The sequence below is a fragment of the Mirounga leonina genome, unplaced genomic scaffold, assembly GCF_011800145.1.
Source record: "Mirounga leonina isolate KUSES-001 unplaced genomic scaffold, KU_Mleo_1.0 Mir_205, whole genome shotgun sequence".
NCBI lineage: Eukaryota > Metazoa > Chordata > Mammalia > Carnivora > Phocidae > Mirounga > Mirounga leonina.
The window spans coordinates 305,019-325,158 of record NW_023270515.1 but is presented as its reverse complement, the minus strand read 5'-3'; the positions used below and the strand labels follow the sequence as shown (position 1 = coordinate 325,158).

The 20,140-nt window shown below is 43.4% G+C and overlaps 1 protein-coding gene across 4 annotated transcripts in view; it reads left to right on the top strand.

Moving 5' to 3' along the window:
• The window catches only part of ERG (ETS transcription factor ERG), a 254,369-nt gene that overhangs the window by 75,658 nt on the left and 158,571 nt on the right, over window positions 1-20,140 (top strand). The window lies entirely within an intron of this gene.

Sequence of the window (20,140 nt, the reverse complement as noted above, 5' to 3'; positions counted from 1 at the left end):
TTCATTGCTCATAAAGAAAGTTGTGGTGGGACACAGCCACGGTCCCTCACTTCCACACCGTCTGGGGCGGCTTTTGTGTTCTGATGGCAGAGGTGAGTGCTTGTGACCAAGACCCTGTGGCCGGCAAAGCTGAAAATACCTACTGCCTGGCCTTTTCACAGAGGATCGCTGACCCCATCCAGATTCTTCCAGCTTCTGCTTGAATTCCACCCCCTTGACGCTTGCCTGGGGTTACCTGAGGCCGAGCGCTTGAACTTCCCGAGCTCAGAGGTGGTTTCCCCCGGGGACACCTGCATCTCAGCAGCTGTCCCGCACACCGTCCCCCCGGGGCGCCTCCCGGGGCCTCTGGAGGTGAGGCACTGAGGAAGTGAGACTTGAGCCGCCCAAAGTCCCCAAGAGGAAGCTGGCCCATTTGTGCCAACACTACAGAACCCGCGGGGTATAGCTGCAGGAGGAAGTGAAGTGATGGTTTTAATAACTTGACCCAGATCCAAGTTGCAGGAAGCACTGGGGCTTGGGCTCCATTACCCAGATAGGTTGTCTACACCTCTACTAGTTAGCTCAGCTGTCTACACCGGCCCAAGTCATTCACACCTTGCCGGTTCTTCACGTTCCCCATATAAATTCATTTTCCCTAAGTGGCCTGGTAGGTTTTACTAATCTCTATTCTTGGCCTAAAACATTTATTGAAAATGGACAGTAGCTTATAATCGCAAGGCTAAATATAATTTTATAAAAATGATAGGATTTTTTTTGGCTAAAATATAAAACACCCTCTCATATCACACACACTCACTCACATACACATGCCCACATGCATTTTAAAAGCAATACACTGGGGAGTGTTATGTACCATGTGGAATTCACATTTGTACACATTCAAAAATGGGTTTAGAGGTAATGAGTTCAGTGCGTTCCTTAAGGAAGAGGGGTGACCCAGGGAGTGTTGAGGGTTCTGGATTTCATTCAGAGATGGGGAGGAGCAGGTGTTTCTGGGGGACACTACAGTGTGATTTCTGTGTGATGTTTCACTGGGGCGGGACAGTTCTGTCCACAAAATGCAAGTGGGAAATCTCTTGAGGGTGTGATAAGGTTACTCTACCTGGGACATATTTGGCAAGTGTGTCTACATGACACAGGGATGAGGGTGGGGAAGACATTTTTCTTTTTCTTCTCTGTTGACTGTGAAGCTGTGGGATGCAAATACAAGCTCACAGAGAAAACGTGATACAAGAAGTGTCTTCTACACTTCAGGGTATGAAGGTCAACAACCGAAATTCATTTTGACTGGCATTTTATTCCTAGCTAACCAGAAGGAAAAGATGAAGTCAGCAGGGAATTATTACAGATTTGTAAAAGTTAATTCATCAAGGGCCAGCGGTCTCTGATAAACCTGAGAAACATGATCTCTGAAAATGTGTTTAGTGGCAATGTCCCTATTTGATCTCAGGACTGAGCTCTATTTTTAGCTCTGATGTATCTTGTTATCATCGTAGTGGTTACCATAAATGTAAGTGAAGGATGAAGAGAAATGGTAACCCAGAAAGTTTTTTAAAAATAAATTTCAACTCAAATGGCTTCTGTGTGTGTTGAGGATGAACTGGCAATTTCATCTGCAGGTGCTAACAGCTGATGTTGACTCCAAGTTGGAGAGAATGATATTAGAGACATTTGTCTCCTTTGTAAATCTGTCAAATTCCACCTGTTGTAATTTGAATAATTATTCTTGGACTTCCTTTTTTTTTGGTAAATGAAATTGGTGTCCTTGACAACAAAGTTAGAAAAATAGTTGACCTTCCACCATTTCCTTAAAATACCTGATTTGGGAAATTTATTCAGTAATATTTTATGTGTTGAGAAGTTTCTGGTTCGGAGCTGAGCGCAGCTTTTATTTCTGGGAGGGGAAATTCTTAAAAATGGCATATGGATGGTTCCTCTGGGTGTGTTAATGTAAATAGTGGAAGATTTTTGTCTTTGGTGCATTGTTACTGAACATTCTTTTCATCTGAAAAGGACGTGAATTCTCCACAGAAGTGACTTCACGTGGCAGGTAGCAGGGAGACAGACTTTTATGTGTCCTTCACATGTGTGTCCATAGACTGATCTGGAGGGAAGCAGTGTTCCTTTGGTATTTAAGAAATTTATTCTGCATGATTTACTATAGTTCTTTTCTGCCAGAACAAATTGCTTTTACCATTTTATATGTTTAAGGAGCTAGAAATAATAATAAAAGGGAGGGATGGTAAGTAACTGTGAAATAGAAAACATTCTTGATTTAAATAGTGTAACAAAGAAAATGAGCAGGACTTTAAAAAAGACTAGCTTATTCTCTGTTGGTGATAATACTAAGTCACTCAGCACATTTTGTTTATTTATTTATTTTTAAAGATTTTATTTATTTATTTGACAGACAGAGACTCAGCGAGAGAAGGAACACAAGAAGGGGGAGTGGGAGAGGGGGAAGCAGGGAACCTGACGTGGGGCTCGATCCCAGGACCCTGGGATCATGACCTGAGCCGGAGGCAGACACTTAATGACTGAGCCACCCAGGTGCCCCACTCAGCACATTTTGTCTTTCTTGGTTGGCCCTTCCACCTCCTTTCTTATAATAGAAGTTATACTTACATGTTCCAGAAGCATGATGTTAGCATGGTAGGTTCGTGTGGCCATGCTTCTGCTCTGCACGGAGGTAGAGTCCATCGCTGCCAAAGATGGACCCATGCTGTCATCCCCTGCAGGGAAAAGGACTTGCAGATTCATTTTGTTAGGATTCAAGCTTTTGGTCATTAATTCTCATTCGGATAAAGGAATTTTCAATTTCCGCTATTGCATGTCCTCTCAAGAGTTCCATCTTAATATTTTCATTTACTAACATTTGATGAAGAGGGTTAACGTATTAGTCAAGTTTACAGCTTTAAAGAGACCCCTGATTGGCACATTTTCCAGTTGTTCCCTTTGGCATTCACATAGAAGGCCATACGTTTGGCAGCTGACCGAGCGAGGACGGGACCGAGGGGAACAGCGTGGATGTGAGTTTCACTCACTGGTTCACCAGCTGTGTCATCTGGAGTTGCTGGTTACAAAACCTTCTGAGTCATACATCCTAGCTAGGTTCATGCCATGGATCAGAGCGAGGGCTCTGGTGTCTTAAGACTTGATTCAAAAGAAAAAAAAAAAAAGACTTGATTCAAATCCTGTTTCCTCCTTTACTAACTTTGGACAGGTTCCTTAATCTCTGTGCCTGGTTTTCCTCTTGTCTGAAATGCAGGCATCTATTTTGTGGGGTCAGTGTGAGGATTCAGTGAGTTATTACGTGTAACACACCAAAGCCCCACTGAGCGCTGACCTGTAGGGAGCTGTTCCTGTGGTAGTCTGTAAGTGGGGTAACACCCATCTTAAAGATACAGTGTTTATTAGTGTTGCTGATACACATGGAGCGTCATGGGTATGTCTTACAAAATATTAAGTCGAGTGAAAAAAATCCAAAGCCGTGTGCTCTATGGCATAATGCTTTTCACATTCATGAGAACACGTACACTTCCCAGACAACATCACATAATTTCCATGCATGTGCACAAACTTAAAACACAGTGACCACAACAGAGTAGATGGGTGCATGTGTGGGGCATGTAGGCTAGTTGCTTTGAGAAGTGGCTAAGGGATAAGGGAAAATAATAATATACAGATAAAACAGGTTTATAGCACAGAGGTTGGGATGTGGCACACAGGGTCCTCTCTTCCACCCTGGTGGGAGTGTAAACCAGTATAACCACTTTGGTATCAGTTGAGTATTACCTTGTAAAGCTAAAGATGCTCCCACCTGTGGTCCGGTGGCCCCACCCCTGGACATGCCGCCTGTTGCACTTGGACACCCGGAGATGTACCTGAGCAAAACGAAACAGCCCAGGTGCCCACCAGGAGAATGGATAAATAAATGGCATTCCTGTCCTGTAATAGAAGACTATACAGCAGTGAAAATCAACAAGTGTCTACCTGTGTCTGTGTATTAATCCGGATGATTCTCAAGGTTGGGTGGAAGAACAAGTCATAGGAGAATAAATACATATAATTTTTTTAAAAGATTTTATTTATTTATTTGAGAGAGAGCACATGAGAGGGGTTAGGGTCAGAGGGAGAAGCAGACTCCCCGCCGAGCAGGGAGCCCAATGCGGGACTCGATCCAGGGACTCCAGGATCATGACCTGAGCCGAAGGCAGTCGCTTAACCAACTGAGCCACCCAGGCGCCCAATACATATAAATTTTTATATGATTCCACATATAAAGATCAAAAAGTGGCAGAACCAAAAAACATTATGTTTTCATAGAAACATGTATGTGTCGAAAAAGGAAAAAAGCCGTGTCGAGTCCATACTTCAGGAGAGGAGTTACCTTGTCGGGGGGGGCGGGGAGAGCTTCTGGAAGGGGCATCTGAGGTCCTGGTCTTGCTTGTTGTGAGCTGAGGAGCGCATACAAGGCTGTTTGCTTCCTATTCTTTAAAGTGCACAAATTATTACCTATCCTGTTTGTGTAAGAGTGATATTTACAATAAAAAAGTTAGGATGTAAAGAAGGATAAAAGAAGAGGAAGGGAAGATGGAGCTGGGTAGCTCGTGGTGAAATCATGCTTGGCAGGATACTTTCTAATTGTAAACCACTCTGCACTGTAGCAAATCGTTACATTAGAGATCGCTTGATCCAGTGCTGGTCTAGGACAGAAGGTGGGAGTCCGTGTTGGTCAAGGGACATCCGGGTGGCGGACGGCGATGAGAGCCGAGTCTGCACTGAGGCTGAGCATGAGCTTCTCAGGGCAGCTCCAGCCATTTCTGAGTTGAGCGAGTCCCCCTGCCTTTAGCGCTGAGAGTGGCTCACCACATTTATCAAAGCCTTCCATGTGCCCACAGTGGGGTTGGGGCATAAGGGACCACAGAGATGCAGCACCTGCAGTCCAGGTGCAAGTCACATGTTCCCAAACACCTGGGATATGGCACTGCACGCAGTAGAGGAGGGACCCAGGGTGGGGGGCTGGGCAGGCATCTAAGGGAAGCTGCCTGACCTGCTCCCCGCATCTCACCGGTCGTCCTCATCCTGCCTGCCTTGTCCGCTCACACCACCTGTGCCCACCTGTGCTCACCTGTCCCGCTGTTTCTGCCCGAAGACCGCCTCGAGGCCTCGGGTCCTCCTGGGATCACACTTTACTGTTTATTATAGGGGAAGCATGGGGGTGATTCTGAGCATGCTCCACGTGGCTGATGGGTCACAAGCGCAGCTCAGGTGCCACCACGCCTAGAGATGCCCGGAGTCGGTCACTCCACTGCCACACTGACCCTCTGTCCTCCGAGTACGACAGCCAGGCCCGGTTCTGTGGTCCACTTTTAGCTAGTCTAGCTCCTGCCCCCCAGGATTTTGTGTGTGGATCTCGGATGGCGGAGCGTGAAATAAACAAGGTCTCTGTCCAGGTTTCCTGATGCTTCTACATGGAAAGGACTGAAAAATAGGCTTATCCAGGTTTGTTTCTAATTGTGATTCTTCCCCCTTCTCCTTTTCCTTTCAGCTTTTATATGGTTTGCTTATTTTTTAAGTGTATTCAGGTCAGATAGTCTGGGTTGGAAACTTGGTTTCACTTATCAACTGCCTCAGTTTCCTTGGCTGTAAAATGGAGCTAAATAGGGTACCTGTCTTGTAGAACCCTGAGGATTAAATTAGTGAATGATAATGTATTTAAAGCATTCAGAGCGGTGCCTGGCACATGCTAAGCACTTATTATTCCTTTCACATATTATTATTAATATATTATGATGTTATTAATACCGCATTGGTTATATAATATTAATATATGTTATATATTATGTTTTGTTATATTTATACATTATAGTAATTATAGAATGTATTTCTGTATTAATAAAATATTGTTACTAATATATTATTAACACTAATAACAATATATTGATATAAGATATCAATATGTTAATATATTATTAATACTATCAATATAGCAATATATTATATTAAATATGGCAGTTATGTAACATACTGTTATATTATTAATAGATAATGTTCCATATTAGCATACTCTTACATAGTAGTAGTAGAAGGGGAGAAGGAAGGAGAGAGAATACTCAGGAGAGAAATGGATAGATGTACGTCAGTGAACTGCTGAACTGACTTCTTTCCCACATGATTCTGTGGCTGCCGCTTTGGGCGTGACGCTAAATGTTCCTGACGATAAAAGATGCTACACGTAAGCCCTGTTTGCGTGTCATGGAAGGTCCTAGAAGAGTTTTAGGAAGTGAGTTAAATGTGTGGTCACTGGGAAGCCAGAGAAGCCAGCATGTGAGCGGGACTCTTAAAGGAACACGGAGCAGGTGCAAGAAGGTGCCCAGCCTGCCTCCCAAGAGAGGGGATGGGGGACTTCTCTGGCTGGTTGTGAGGTACCCCATCCTCGGGGAGAAGTGTGGAGCTCACTACCTAACCCCCACCTGGGTGTCAAAAGACCCATTGAGTTGTAAACATTTCGCACCTATTTGCAAACCTGATTTATAGTCACCGCTTCACAGGAGGGTAGGAAGTTTGTCCTTTTGAAGACATACTCAGCAGAGAGACCCAGTTCTCCCCCCAGAGTCTGTTACTGTGAAGATGATGTAAGCCTTTGATACGCTGCTTTTTTTTTTTCCCTCAATAAATCAGCTTTGATCAGATTCCAGCGGGGTTCACACATCCTGACAAGCCTGACGACTTGGAGACTGTTTATAGCCACACTTCTTTCTGTGGAATAATGGCACTTAATTAAACATAGAAGAGCCAGAATTTCTCCAATGCATGTGTATTATTTTTATAATCAGAAAATAATAATGCTTATTATTTTTATAATCAGAAAATAATAATGCTTAAAGATATCCAGACATCTGATATGGCAAAAACAGTGGAGGCTTCCATCATCCGATGGGCCCGCCTGCAGATACCTTATGCGGGGTTTGCTGGAACTGGGCTGTACGTTCTGTCTCCTCACTGGCTTCCTGCGCCCCTTGGGCGGAGCTCCGTCACCCACTGCTGGTGGCTGTGCTCAGGATGCATGCCCTGGGGTTCAGTGGCATGCTCCCCCGGGCACGCTGCACCGCGCCCCGGAAACTGATGACTCCTCACTGTGAGATTCAGAGAGCTGACCTTCGGCAGGGGGGGCACCAGCTTTATCAGGAAGTGTAAGCAGGGCTGGAGGAGAGTCAGATCACTTCCCAGGAGAATGGTTAGAGGTTGTATGCAGTTGGCCTCGAGCACCTCGGGCACAGTTATAGAGTATTGGGTGAGCAGGCAGGCTCTGAAGCCAGACTTTACGATCTCAGGCAGAACCTTTGCTGATTGACCTTGGGCAAGCTCCTGAGCCCCTGGGAGCCCCGGGTCTCCATCAGTGAAGTGAGGAGAAAGGCATTATCCCCTATGCTTTTAGGAGGATTCGGTGAGGTGATTCATGGGAGGGCCTTAGAACGGTATCTGGTAAGTAGCAGTGGTTCCTGTTGTCATCATCATGTAAGCATTTTTGTGAATGTCGTCCTCTTCCTCTTTTTTTCATGGCGGCTACTTCTTCCAGGGATCCAGGCTTAAAATTTAGGGAATCTCTTTAATTTTTCTCTCTCTTTCACCTCTCCATTCGTGTCTACCTCCTAGCCCCTGCTCTGTGTGGCACGAGGACAGGTCTGCATTGTCCCCCTCCTGTGCTGTCCCTGGAGTCCCTCTCGGCTCTGCACACTGTTCTCCTCCTACTGGGCCTCACCTGCTTAACCCACGCCGCCAGGTTAATCCTCCCAGAAGCGGGAGATAAATCCCAGAAACCATGATAAATTCAAGGGGCACCAACACTTTTAAGGCTTTTGATACCAGTCTCCCCCACCCAATTGTGCCTTTCTTTACTTCTCCAACAAGTATTTGAGCACACTGTGTTGTGAATTTTAACCTTTGCTGATTTGACGGGTGGAAAGTGGAATTTTACAGATGGTATTTCATTTGGAAACTTGTGCAAGTGATCACTTCATACATTCATCAGCAAGTTACATTATCTCTTTGGTCAGTTTTTTGACCATTTCAATGAAATCATTCAACATTGCTGGGAGTAGAGCATGAACCAAACAGATAAGATCCCTACTTGCATGAAGCTTACACTCTAGGAGTTGAGATAGGATATGTTTATATACATATAACATTACAGTATTACAACCAGCATTACAACATACATACATCAATGCTGGTTGATATTCTCCAGAACAAAATGTAAGGTAAGCAAGAGGTAAGCAAGAGGGTCATGGAGGGAGAGGTGCCATTTTACACAGAGGTGAGGGAAGGTCATTGGAGGAGCTGAAATTCAGTCAGAGAGCCGAGGAGGTGAGAGCATGAGCCACATCATCACATGGGGGAAGAGTGTCCTGGAGAGTAAGAACAATGTGTGCAAAGGCCATTAGGAAGGAGCTTGCTTGGTGTGTTGAAGGAACAGCAAGGAGACTGGGGGCTGGTGTAGAATGAGGGTAGAGCTGCTGGATGTGGGCTTGGGGAGGTGATGGTGAGGCCATATGTGTCAGCTCTGATATGCAAGGGGAAAGACTCTTAAATCTTGTCCTGCATGTGGGGGCTGGGGACCACTGGAGGGTTTGAAGCAAAATGGGTGACATGATCTGATTGAGTCATACATTTTGAGTCATAAACTTGCATTTAAGGTTGGGTCACTAGATGAGGTCACCCAGGGACTCAGATACAGAAGAGCCTTAGGGATGGGCTTTGAGTCCCTCCAACATGCAGAGGTTGGGGCGAGGAGGAGGAATCCACGCAGGGCTGAGAGCAAGAGCCAGTGGGTAGAAGGTAAAGGTGAGGACCATCAGCTTTGACAACTCAGAAGTTATGGGCAGCCTTGGCAGCAGTGATTTGCCTGGAGGGTCCAGAAGTCCCCTTGGAGTGGTGCAAACATAAAAGGGAAGAACCCTGCAGTAGATTCCTGTAGACAGCTCTTCTCACAGTTAGGATTTAGAAGGGTTAGTGCTTTTCTCAACAACTTGTATAAATTGTATTTTAATGATATTAACTCTGAGCTATGTTGTATTTGTCATACAGATGGTTTTTATGTTTATTCTGATTTTTAGTTTTTGCAATTACACCCATGAGATAAACATTTTTTTTTTCTTGCACCTACTGATATTTTTCTTTACTATCTTTCCCTTAACTTTCAAATGTAGGCAGTTCTTATCTGATTTTCCTTTCTTTCTCTCTCTCTCTCTTTTTTTTTTTTTTTGTTTGGCGAGAGAGAGAGAGAGAGAGCAAACAGCGGGGGGTAGGGGCAGAGGGAGAGAGAGAATCTTAAGTGGGCTCCACACCCAGCATGGAGCCTGATGTGGGGACCCTGAGATGGTGACTGGAGCCAAAATCAAGAGTTGGACACTCAACCAACTGAGCCACCCAGGCGCCCCATGATGTTTTTCTTATTTTTACTTTTATATGTTTCCCAGTTTTGTATTTGACTTGTTTAATAAAAAGAGAAGAAAAACCTATTTTCTTTTAAGAACCACCCGCAAAGGCGTTCAGTGTTCACAGAAGACGCGCAGTGTTGGCTTTTAGCATCAAAGCCGGGTTCTTCCATCTGGAGTTCTTCATTCTGTGCAGAATAAACCCAGCATCACTTTGCGGCTGCTTTTTCCTGCTAGTCCTCCCTTAAGGGACCCTGAAGGATAAATGATCCAAATATTTGACAAGGAGCATGGGCACGCCAATCAGGATGTGGCACAGACTGACCAGAAGAGGTCAAGATTGGAAACGGCTGGTGTCTCTGTCCAAGTGCTTATACCTGTCTGCCCATTGCCCACTCAACAGTGAACTGAATTGTTTGCCCTATGCTCTTCTGGCCTCTTGCTTTTGTCTTTCTACCCTCCAAATCTCAACATCTGGCTCCTTGCCATTTGGAGAGAGGAGGGGATGGTTACCATATAATGATATCTGTGTGCTTGTTTTCTCTGCTTGCTAGATTATACATGACTTAAAGGGATCACTTGGTTCTTATTGTCTCTCATTGTACCTTGTTCTTAGTAGATACTTAACATGTCTGTGTAGATTGAATTAAGTAGCAACGGTCCCAATGAAATGAGAATGATCCAAGGACCGTGTTCTATTCTGGGACAGAGGGCACCATTTGGTATTCACCTACTCTTCATACTTCTCTATCCTCCCTTATAGGTACGATTGTAACCACGCCACTGATGTGCAACAGAGACAATGTGTTCTCAAGGGCAATGTGTCCTAACTTTTATGTATATTTATTTTTAGGGGAGTTTTAGGTTCCCAGCAAAACTGAGCAGAAAGTACAGATTCCCCCTCTCCCCCTTACCCCCCAGGCCCACAGCCTCTTCATTATTAATATCCTGCACCAGAGTAGTGCATTTGTTAACAATGGATGAACCCACATTGACATAATTATCACCCGAAGTCCCTAGTTTATATTAGGATTCACGTTTTGTGTTGCATATTCTATGGGTTTAGATTAATATATAATGGTAGGTATCATATCATAGGATACTGTAGAATCATACAGAAGAATTTCACTGTCCTAAAAATCCTCTGTGCTCTGTCCGTTCATCGCTCCCTGCCACCACCTATCCCCACCCCAGCCCCTGGCAACCACTGATCTTTCAACTATTTCCATAGTTCTGTGGTTTTCAGAATGTAATATGGTTGGAATTATACAGTATGCAGTGTTTTCAGATTGGCTTCTTTCACTTAGTAATAGGCATTTAAGGTTCCTCCAGGTCTTTTCATAGCTTGATAGTTCACCTTAGTTTTTTTTTGAATCACGGAACTCTTTAGAGATTTGCTAAACATTATATATTTTCTCCCCAGCATAAGTGCATGTGCGCATGCGTGCATGCACACACACACGCCTGTATGCTCCCAGAACTTTCTGCGGCTGACTCAGCAGCCCTGCACACCTGTCCCCAGAGTCCCAGGGATCCCAGATCAGGAGCCCTGTGCTAGCGATGGAAACCCACTGGAGGCAGTTCATGAAGTTGAAAATAAATTTTCATTTGCACTCACTTATCCTGCCAGAAAATGTATGGCCTCTTGAAGTCACTGGACTGACAGAGCTTCTTCGAACAAAGGTTGTTCTGAAACACATTCTTGGTCTAAATTCAGTTCAGATGACAGATCCTCATTCCGCAGTTTTGTGTTCTAAAGCAGGGTTTCTCGGACTTCCCTGTGCAGATGCATCACCTGGGGACTCGGGGGGGCCTGGACATTCTGCACTTCATGCAAGGCCCCAGGTGCTGCCGGGGCTGCTGGCCTGAGGGCCAACCTTTTTACAGGCAAGGCTCTGAAGCCCTGGTTTTCAGATTACAGATCACGACCCATTTGTGGAAGTGAGTCAAGGCTGGGATTAACAAAGGGAAATGGAATGGAATAGCGTGGAAACTCTCAGCGTGCGCTGCATACAGAAAGCAAACGTGTTATTTGAGAAAACTTTCACTTTAGCTCTATATGTGAGTGTGTATATAGTGGGTTGTGATCTATCATATATGATTTCTTACTCTGGATATGTTTGGAAAACGCCCCACAGGATTTCTGTGAAGTAAGAAATGAGGGGGGAAGCACCATCGTGGTTTCACCCTAAAAAGTAGTGCGTTTGCAGGCATAAAATTGCACATGTGTCTCCATGGATTTTTGCTGCTCTGATTCTGGTATCCAGATGTTGGGATTTATCCCAAAGCAGGAACTGTAAATAGCAGAGAAAGTTGGGTTTTTTTTCTTTTAATTTTAAAGATCAAATTCCAGGGTTGAATTAAAATCCTGGCTGTGTATTGCTTAATGGAGAGTACATGTTAATTCTGAGAATGTACTTAAAAAAAAAAAGTAAACAAATTTGACTGCAGCGTGGCTATTAATTTTTTAGTGATTCTTTGTGGATTTTCTGGAAAGTACTATTCATTTGCATTACACATTAACTGCTAATATGCTGGTTGTATCAATATCCAAAAATAAACAATAATACCAATTTATATGGACCTCCAAATTAGTCTCATAAAATTTTACAGTAGTGGTAGTATTGAGCCAACTGAATTTGAGGCTGACAAAAATATAAAACTCTAACCATGTGATTCTTATGTCCTTTGTTTTAAACCCCAAGTTTAAAACGCTTTTATGTTTAAATTTATTCGTCCCTAATCAAAAGTGTATGCCAAAGGAACAGTCAAAAACAAGTCACATTTTTCATGACTTATGTTGCTTGAAATAACTCTCATTTCAAATACTTGCTTTCTATTATTGTTTTGGGGAAAAAAAGGTTATGTAAATTTACCTATTTCATTGCACATTAGAAAAGGGACCTGGAGCCTGCAGGTTAGGCTAGCTGGGTGGTTTCCTATTTGGCTCTCAGGAGAGGTTGTCTTGGAAGAATTACACATAAATAGACAATATTAGCAATGAACAAAGACATCAGGAAAGAAAACAGACCCAAAGAGAGAAGATATTTTTATCTTTTGAATAATTTAAACAGTATGCTGCTACACTTATTTCTTAGTCTTTAGGAATGGAAATTTCACATATATCCAATAAAAGTAAGACCCATTACTTGATTCCTCAAAACTGAAATTAAAAAACAAACACACACACACACAAATAACCTCTAAACCACGTGCTGCATCACATACCTGGTAAAGAAATGTGGCTGTGGGTAAGAAAAAATAACAGGAGGTCTTTTGTTTTTGCTTTTCCCAGCCTTACTGATATATAACTGGCATTTAGTATTGTATAAGTTTAAGGTATACAACGTGATGATTTGATACATGTATGGATATGTTGCAAAATGATTACCAGAGTAGCGTTAGGTAACATGGCCCTCACCTCACATAATTATCCTTTTTTTTTTTTTTTTGAGAGAGAGAGAAAACGGGGAGACGGGCAGAAGAAGATGGAGAGAGAGAATCTTAAGCAGGCTCCATGCCCAGCATGGAGCCGGTGCGGGGCGTGATCTCACAACCCTGAGATCATGACCTGAGCCAAAATCAAGAGTTGGACACTTAACTGTCTGAGCCCCTCACCCAGGTGCCCCTAATTATCTTTTTTTTTTTTTTAATGGTGAGAACATTCAAGACCTACTCAGCAACTTTCAAGTATTTCAAGATATTTCAAGATACAGTATTGTTGACTATAATCACCGGGCTGTGCATTACATCCTAGAATTATTCATCTTCTAACTAGAAGTTTGTACCCTTTGATCAAGATCTCCCCATTTCCCCACGCCAGCCCCTGGCAAAAGCCATGCTGCTCTGTATCTGAGTTTGGTTTCTTAAGATTCACATGTAGTGAGATCACACAATATTTATCTTTCTCTGACTGATTTTTTCAATTAGCCATAATTCCTTCACAGGTTTTTTTTTTTTTAATACATTTTACATTATTAAAAAGTGTATGTCTTAGAGAACCTTTTGATTAATATTAACACATATCAATCAATTAAAGGATTTAAGTACTATTATTTTTGCATCAAGTAAAACTACTTAAATTTACCTGAAAACAGAAAAGTAACATGTTACATACAACCCTAATTATGTTGTGTCATAATGACAATAATGTTTCAATCATCAGTTCACTCAGTGAGGATTAAAATGTGTGATGCTTGTTTGTTGCCTTTAAAATGGCCAAATAACACCATGGATAACCGGAATTATAGGAAGCTTTATTTTCTGGAAAGTTGATTTTCCTTTTGGGGCATGGAAAGTCACTTCCCCCTAGTATCAGTTTTAGGAGCATTGTATTAGTTGGGTTCCCTGGGAAGCAGATGTTGGACAGAATTAGAAATGCAAGTTTATTAGAGGGGATGGGGTGGGGTGTGCCTGTTCATGATAAAATGAGGATGGAGTAGGTTTGGGCAAGGAGAGCCTCAGACCAGACACAGATTGGGCAGTCTGACCAGCCCCGTGGGGAGCCCTGGAGCAGAGGTGGCCTTTGGAGGGGTCCTGCACTGGGCAGATGTGGCCAGGCTCTCACCCCCCACTGTGTTTAGTTATTGGCTCGAGGCCGTCTGGGATGGGGCAGAGCAGGAGTTGGGAACAGCTGGGGGCTGCTCAGGTGAATGCTGGGTTCTTTTTTGAAGGGAGAGCTGAGAGGCATCCTTCCATGGCTGCTCTGGGCATCTGCAGAAGAATGGGATGCAGCAAGCTCCTCTGAAAAGTCCACACGGTCACCATTTGCTTGACACTGTTAGTCCACTGTTACCATCTGTAGGATTATCTCCCACTCAGTAGTAAATGCCTATTGTTCACAAGATCTATATGATTTTCCCAGCATGGAATAAGCCTCTTGTCCCTAGCACTTGGATTGGGGCACTTGGTGTCGCAGAGTTCCACCATTACCCAGTGCCACCATGATGGAAAGTTGAAATGCTTACAAAAAAATGATGATTATTTAAAAAATCCTTTCACAATAACTAATTCTATTGTTTGAATATTTCTTGGGTTTAAACCTCTGGACAAACCATTTTTTACTCTGTTTATGATATCATCTGCCTCTTCTGTTATTCAGGGTTGACATTGAATTTCTCTAAGGCTTTTGGTTAATTCTGTTGGTTATTCAGACACCCAAATCGTGTTGGGCATGGCATCAACCTCCCACTCCGTGCCACCTCCCAGCATCTGAGTCCAGTATTTGGGCTTTATTCTTGTCTGCCTTGGGCCTCCTTGTGCCATTGTCTTTAGCGCTTGAAATGAAATGGGATCCAGGGGGAGGCAATCTGTTCCCTACCAAGTTCTGTGCTAGAAAGCAGGACGGTCCCTGCATGTGTCACCAGGAGGCGACTCTACTCCTGTTCCCGACATGCTTCTGCTTCAACCTCCTGCTTCTACTAGATTTGGGAATTTTTTTGACCAGAAAAAACATTTGGGGGAGGATGCTCACATGGGTTTCCCTGTTCTAGTTCTGCTGTTTCCTCACCAGGCCACCTTCCAGGCTTCCTGAATCAGCAGGGTCTGTGGCTTCCATGCTCCATGAAGTTTTCTGTCCCCTGTGGGCGCCTACAGACGCCCTTCATACTGTAGTGCTTCTTCTGTTTGCCTGAATCTCGATCTCTCTTCTCTTTCCTGAGCTCCTCTGAAAAGTCCACACGGTCACCATTTGCTTGACACTGTTAGTCCATTGTTACCATCTGTAGGATTATCTCCCGCTCAGTAGTAAATGCCACATAAAATATTCTGATTATACAGTCACATTATTTTATGTGTTTCCCTCCATCTCGAGGAAAGACTATACATTTCTCAGTCTTCTCTGTCTTGATGGTTAAACTGTTTATAAATACTGCCCTCATGACTTCATTTCTTTTAAAGGTACCTCAATGTCTTTGCCTTATTCATTGGGATCATTAGCTTTACCCCTCATCTTGCACTGTAATCTTTGTTACCTCTGTGTGTGGTAATAAGTGTATCTGCAAGGCTTCTTCTCTTGTTACATTTGGCTCACTTAAAGCCACTTTCTTTACAGACATATCATTGGAAATAAAGTAATTCCTAAAGAAGATCTATTCCAGGCTTGTAGGAATGCCGATTCCAGGCTTGTAGGAATGCCGTGGTGATGTTAAACACTGTTCCATCTTGTATTACCATGCTTTTACCGTTTACTATTTGAGGATTTGGAGAGTGGTGGAAAAGTATTTCTTGTTTGAGGCACATCTACAGTAATCTTTGCCTTTGGACGAGAAGTTTTGGAATGCCGTTGGAAAAATAGAATGCCTACTAAATAGGACCTCAGTAGAAGGGATTATGACTTATTCCGTCTTGAAGATTGAAATTTAAAAGTGTTACCAATATGATTTTTACAAATCATCCTGCTCATCTATTGGAGTGCCAACATACATATATATAACTTTTTTTTTTTTTTAATGAGCTGGATCAGCGAGTGCACACCTGTTTAGAGGAAATGTTCTCTTCCACTCTCTCTCTCTCTCTTTTTAAAAAGATTTTATTTATTTATTTGAGAGAGAAAGAGAGCACACAAGCAGGCAGAGGGGCAGAACGAGAGGAAGAAGCAGACTCCCCACTGAGCAGGGAGCGCAATGTGGGTCTGGAGCCCAATGCAGGACTGGATCCCAGGACCCTGAGATCATGACCTGAGTCAAAGGCAGACGCTTTAACCGACTGAGTCACCCAGGCCTCCCCTCTTCCACACTCAAATGATATCTCAGGTCATTGATAGTGTTATGTTCCTTATAATGGTTAATGCACAATTTTATTTTCAGGTATTGAGAAGTTCATTTAATTCTTAAACTTCAGTCTTCCATACAATTTAAGGTTTCTTGCCTCCTTTGATTCTGACCTGTTTCGTCTTGTGAAACCACATATGGAAGAAGGGTGTGAACTGTGCCCCCTTTCCCACCTTACTCGTCCACTTCTGCCATTGCTTTGACCTCCTGTACCCTTGAGATCCATGGCGAGCTGAGTTCAGCAGACCAACTTTGGGGCAACTCTAAGCATCCTCTCCTTCAGTAGTTGGTCTCTGCTGGACGTCTGACACCAGAACTCCATCCCACCAGGAACTTAATACCATGTTACAGTTAAAAGAAAAAAAAAATCATAAAATGAAATATAAAATGCCAGTTGCCAATAGCATATGTCAAATAATAGTTCCAAATAATACATAGTTTTTAGAAATGTTGTTCACTTGTATTTGTCCCCAATCTCAGTTAATTCTGTATCTTTAGGAGCAAAGAAGAAAGGTTAAATATGGAGGTGGTGCTGGGGTACACATCTTTGTGGGAAAAGCACTTCAAAAGACATACCTAGAACATTTTGAAAGTCTTCTGAAGAATCCAGGGTAATTGTCCACAACACATGGCGTCTTCCCCCATGTGATTATGATTTACTCTGCACCTTTAAGAGCTTCACATCTAAATGATCACTGTGTTGTTTTCTTTGGTTAAAGTCCCAAGACTTCTAAGTTGTCCAACATTTAGCCAATAAAAAAAAATATTAGCTTTTTCTCAAGCTACTATATTTTGGGTCATTGATCCTCACAGATTTTTAAAACTCCCCTGTGGGGCCCTAGAAGTCTGGGAGATGTTCCCTAATAGCATGTGACACAAAGCCTTGGCAATCCACTTACAACTCGCAAGGTGGAGCAACACTGTGAAACACAGCAGAGATTACATAACTTTATAGATCCTTATGTACCAGATTTTAAAATTTAATTCTAAAACAGCATATTGCACTACTGAAATTCAATATGGAAATATTTCTTTTGGCTTTAAATAAAGTTTGCAGAAATGCATATGTTAGCAACTAAAAATAGAGAAAGTTCCAAATTTCTCATTTTTCCATAGTTATTGGGGGTGATTGAGCACTTTTCTTGGCACTTCAGGGAACGTCCTACATGATATCACCATGCCAGGACACAGAAACATTTAGGACTTTCTCTTGATGAGCACCTGTAGCTTTGGGTAGTTGAATCCACGTACTTTGTGCGTGTCCAAGTTAAGAGTCTCTCAAAACACCGGCAGATGCAGGAAGACCCAGTGCTTCTTACGTGATGATCACTAAGCTGGAAGATGCCAGTTCCTTACTGCGTAACTTCAGATTACTGGGTTCGGTTTGGCTAGGGGTGCCGGGCAGGAGTGAGGAACGACCTCAGGGTTAATCAGGGAAGGCTAACAGCTCTCACAAACCCTGCAGTCAAAAGTGTTTCTCCCTGGGTCCGTTGAGGCTGTTCCTGGTGGTGTGGCTCTCCTGGGTAGCTCTCTTTCTTGTAAGCAGTGGTTCAGGGACCCAGCCGCCTTGCCTCCCAGCCTCTGTCCTTCTCTGTGGTCCCCGGAAGCCTTTCCATTCAGCCACTGGGTGGGAAAGAGAATGGGGGATTCCATGCGAGTGTTTTGCAGGCCAGGTTTCCCCTCACTTCCCATTGGCCAGAACTCGATCACATGACCACACCTGACTGCAAAGGAGCCTGAGAAATGTAGTTTAGCTGGGCACCTGGGAGGAAGGGGATGTTGGCAAATGCTTAGCCAGTGTCTGCTGAACCCACAAAGTGCTGCAGAAACCTGGTTGGATCATAGTGGAGCTGTAGGTCCATCATTTCACATTCTTGTCTACGTATGTGACTCTCTTTTTGTTTCTTCTTCTCTTTCTCTTTCTATGACTGCAAAAAATAGTCTTTTTGTTCATTTTCTGTCATGCCAGAATGTTATATTTTATATGTTATTGTGGGGTTTGTAAATATTATATATAGTCCACCACATATTGTCAGCCATGAGACCTTGCTGTGCAATGAGGAACACACCCTCTTTCATCACTAACCCAATTCCAAATATCTTGGCAAGAAAAAATCCATAGCTGCATACATGGGAAACTGGAGGCCACATCAGGACATTTGAGGTCAGGAAGGTGGCAGAAAATCCATGTCTCTTCATTTAACCCCGTGAACTGACTCAGCAGTGATTCAGGACAGACTAGGCCAGTGGAGATGGGAAATTCCCCATGAGTCATCCCTTAGACTCTTCCTTTTTCCAACACCCAAGCTCATACTCTAGCTCAAAGAAATTACAGGAAGAAATTCTACAAACAGGCACACTGCCTACAGACAAGAACAGTCACCTTCGAGGAATATTATTCCCCATGGTTGTCAGCTGAGTTGAGAACCAGTTCATATATCCATCACAAACAAGAAATAAGTCATCATTGATTCATTTCCTGGGCACTAGAAATAATTGGATTAATTAACATCATTCTTACTATCAAGAAATGTTCAGAGAGGGGGGAGCTCAACAGGAGTTGGACAGCCAGATGCAGTGGGAGGCTCTGTCTGGGCATTCCGTTTCCCCAGATGTGCAGTTGTTTCTGGGAGGCTGAGCCCAGGAGCTGGTGCCTCTCATAAGCATTGTATAAGCATTCTCTGTGGGGACTGAGGGCTGGGGACTAGACCAGGTTGTTTCTTAGACCAGGTTGTTTCACTTCCAGCTCTCTCTTACTGTGTTTCTTTTGATGTAGACATAGTGATTAGAAGGAAAAAGCCTTGGCCCCAGAGTAGAGCCATTAAATACTGTATATCAAAAACAAAAAAAAAAATAAAAAAAAATTAAGAAAACAAGATGAAACCAGAGAGGGAGACAAACCATAAGAGACTCTTAATCATAGGACACAAACTGAGGGTTGCTGGTGGGGAGGTGGTTCAGGAGATGGGGTAACTGGGTGGTGGATGTTAAGGAGGGCATGTGATGTAATAAGCACTGGGTGTTATATAAGACTGATGAATCACTGACCTCTACTTCTGAAACTAATAATACGTTATATGTAAATTAATTGAATTTAAATTTAAAAAGGAGAAATGCATTCTCATAGGGGCATGAGCACTGAAAAATGAGCTCAGGTCACAATATTGTGATTGTGGCAAATGTATATTGTGTAGTAAGCACTGCCCGATGTCATGTCACAGGAGCAAACACCTGCACAAGGAAGGGTGTAGTAAGGCAAGACTGAAGGAAGCATGGTTCAGCTGTGGTTGCACCGTGTATGGCTCTGTGATGGACAGAAGAAGAAATAGAACAGGATTCCTGTCATTGGAGCGCTTCTGTGTGAGTTGGGAAGGTCAGGCATAGCATAAAAGTTCTAATACAAGTGGATGTGGTAACAAAAAATAACAAAACATTTTATGGGATTTTAAGGGTTTGCCACTCACTTTGGGTAAAAGAAAGGCTTTAAGACAAAGGGACAAGATGTGGGACATGAAGGATGGAGGAGGGCAATGGCACTAAGGTGCCATATGCAGGAGAGCCACCTTTGAAACCCACTGGGTCCGAGGCATGAGGATAAGGGGGGAGCTAAGGATTACTGAAGGCTGGGCCTGGAGGCCTGGAAGAGAGGGATGCCATTTCTTGGGATAAGAAGGTTCCCGAGGAAAAGGTGGAGTTGGACAGGAGAGAGAAGGCTGGAGAAGTTTGGAGAACTTGGTTTCTGACCTGTGGCTTGAGAGTTGAGTTGATGTCCAGCAAGGGGTGGACTGGAGCCTGGGAGACAGGAGCTGGAGGGTTTTGAAGATCACAGAGCAAGGGGAGGATCTCATTCTTGGGAGTGAGTGTGGTTCATCATGCCAGACCTTTCAGAAGAGTTCTCTAGAAGCCATCTTGCAAGTAATTAAAGAAAAC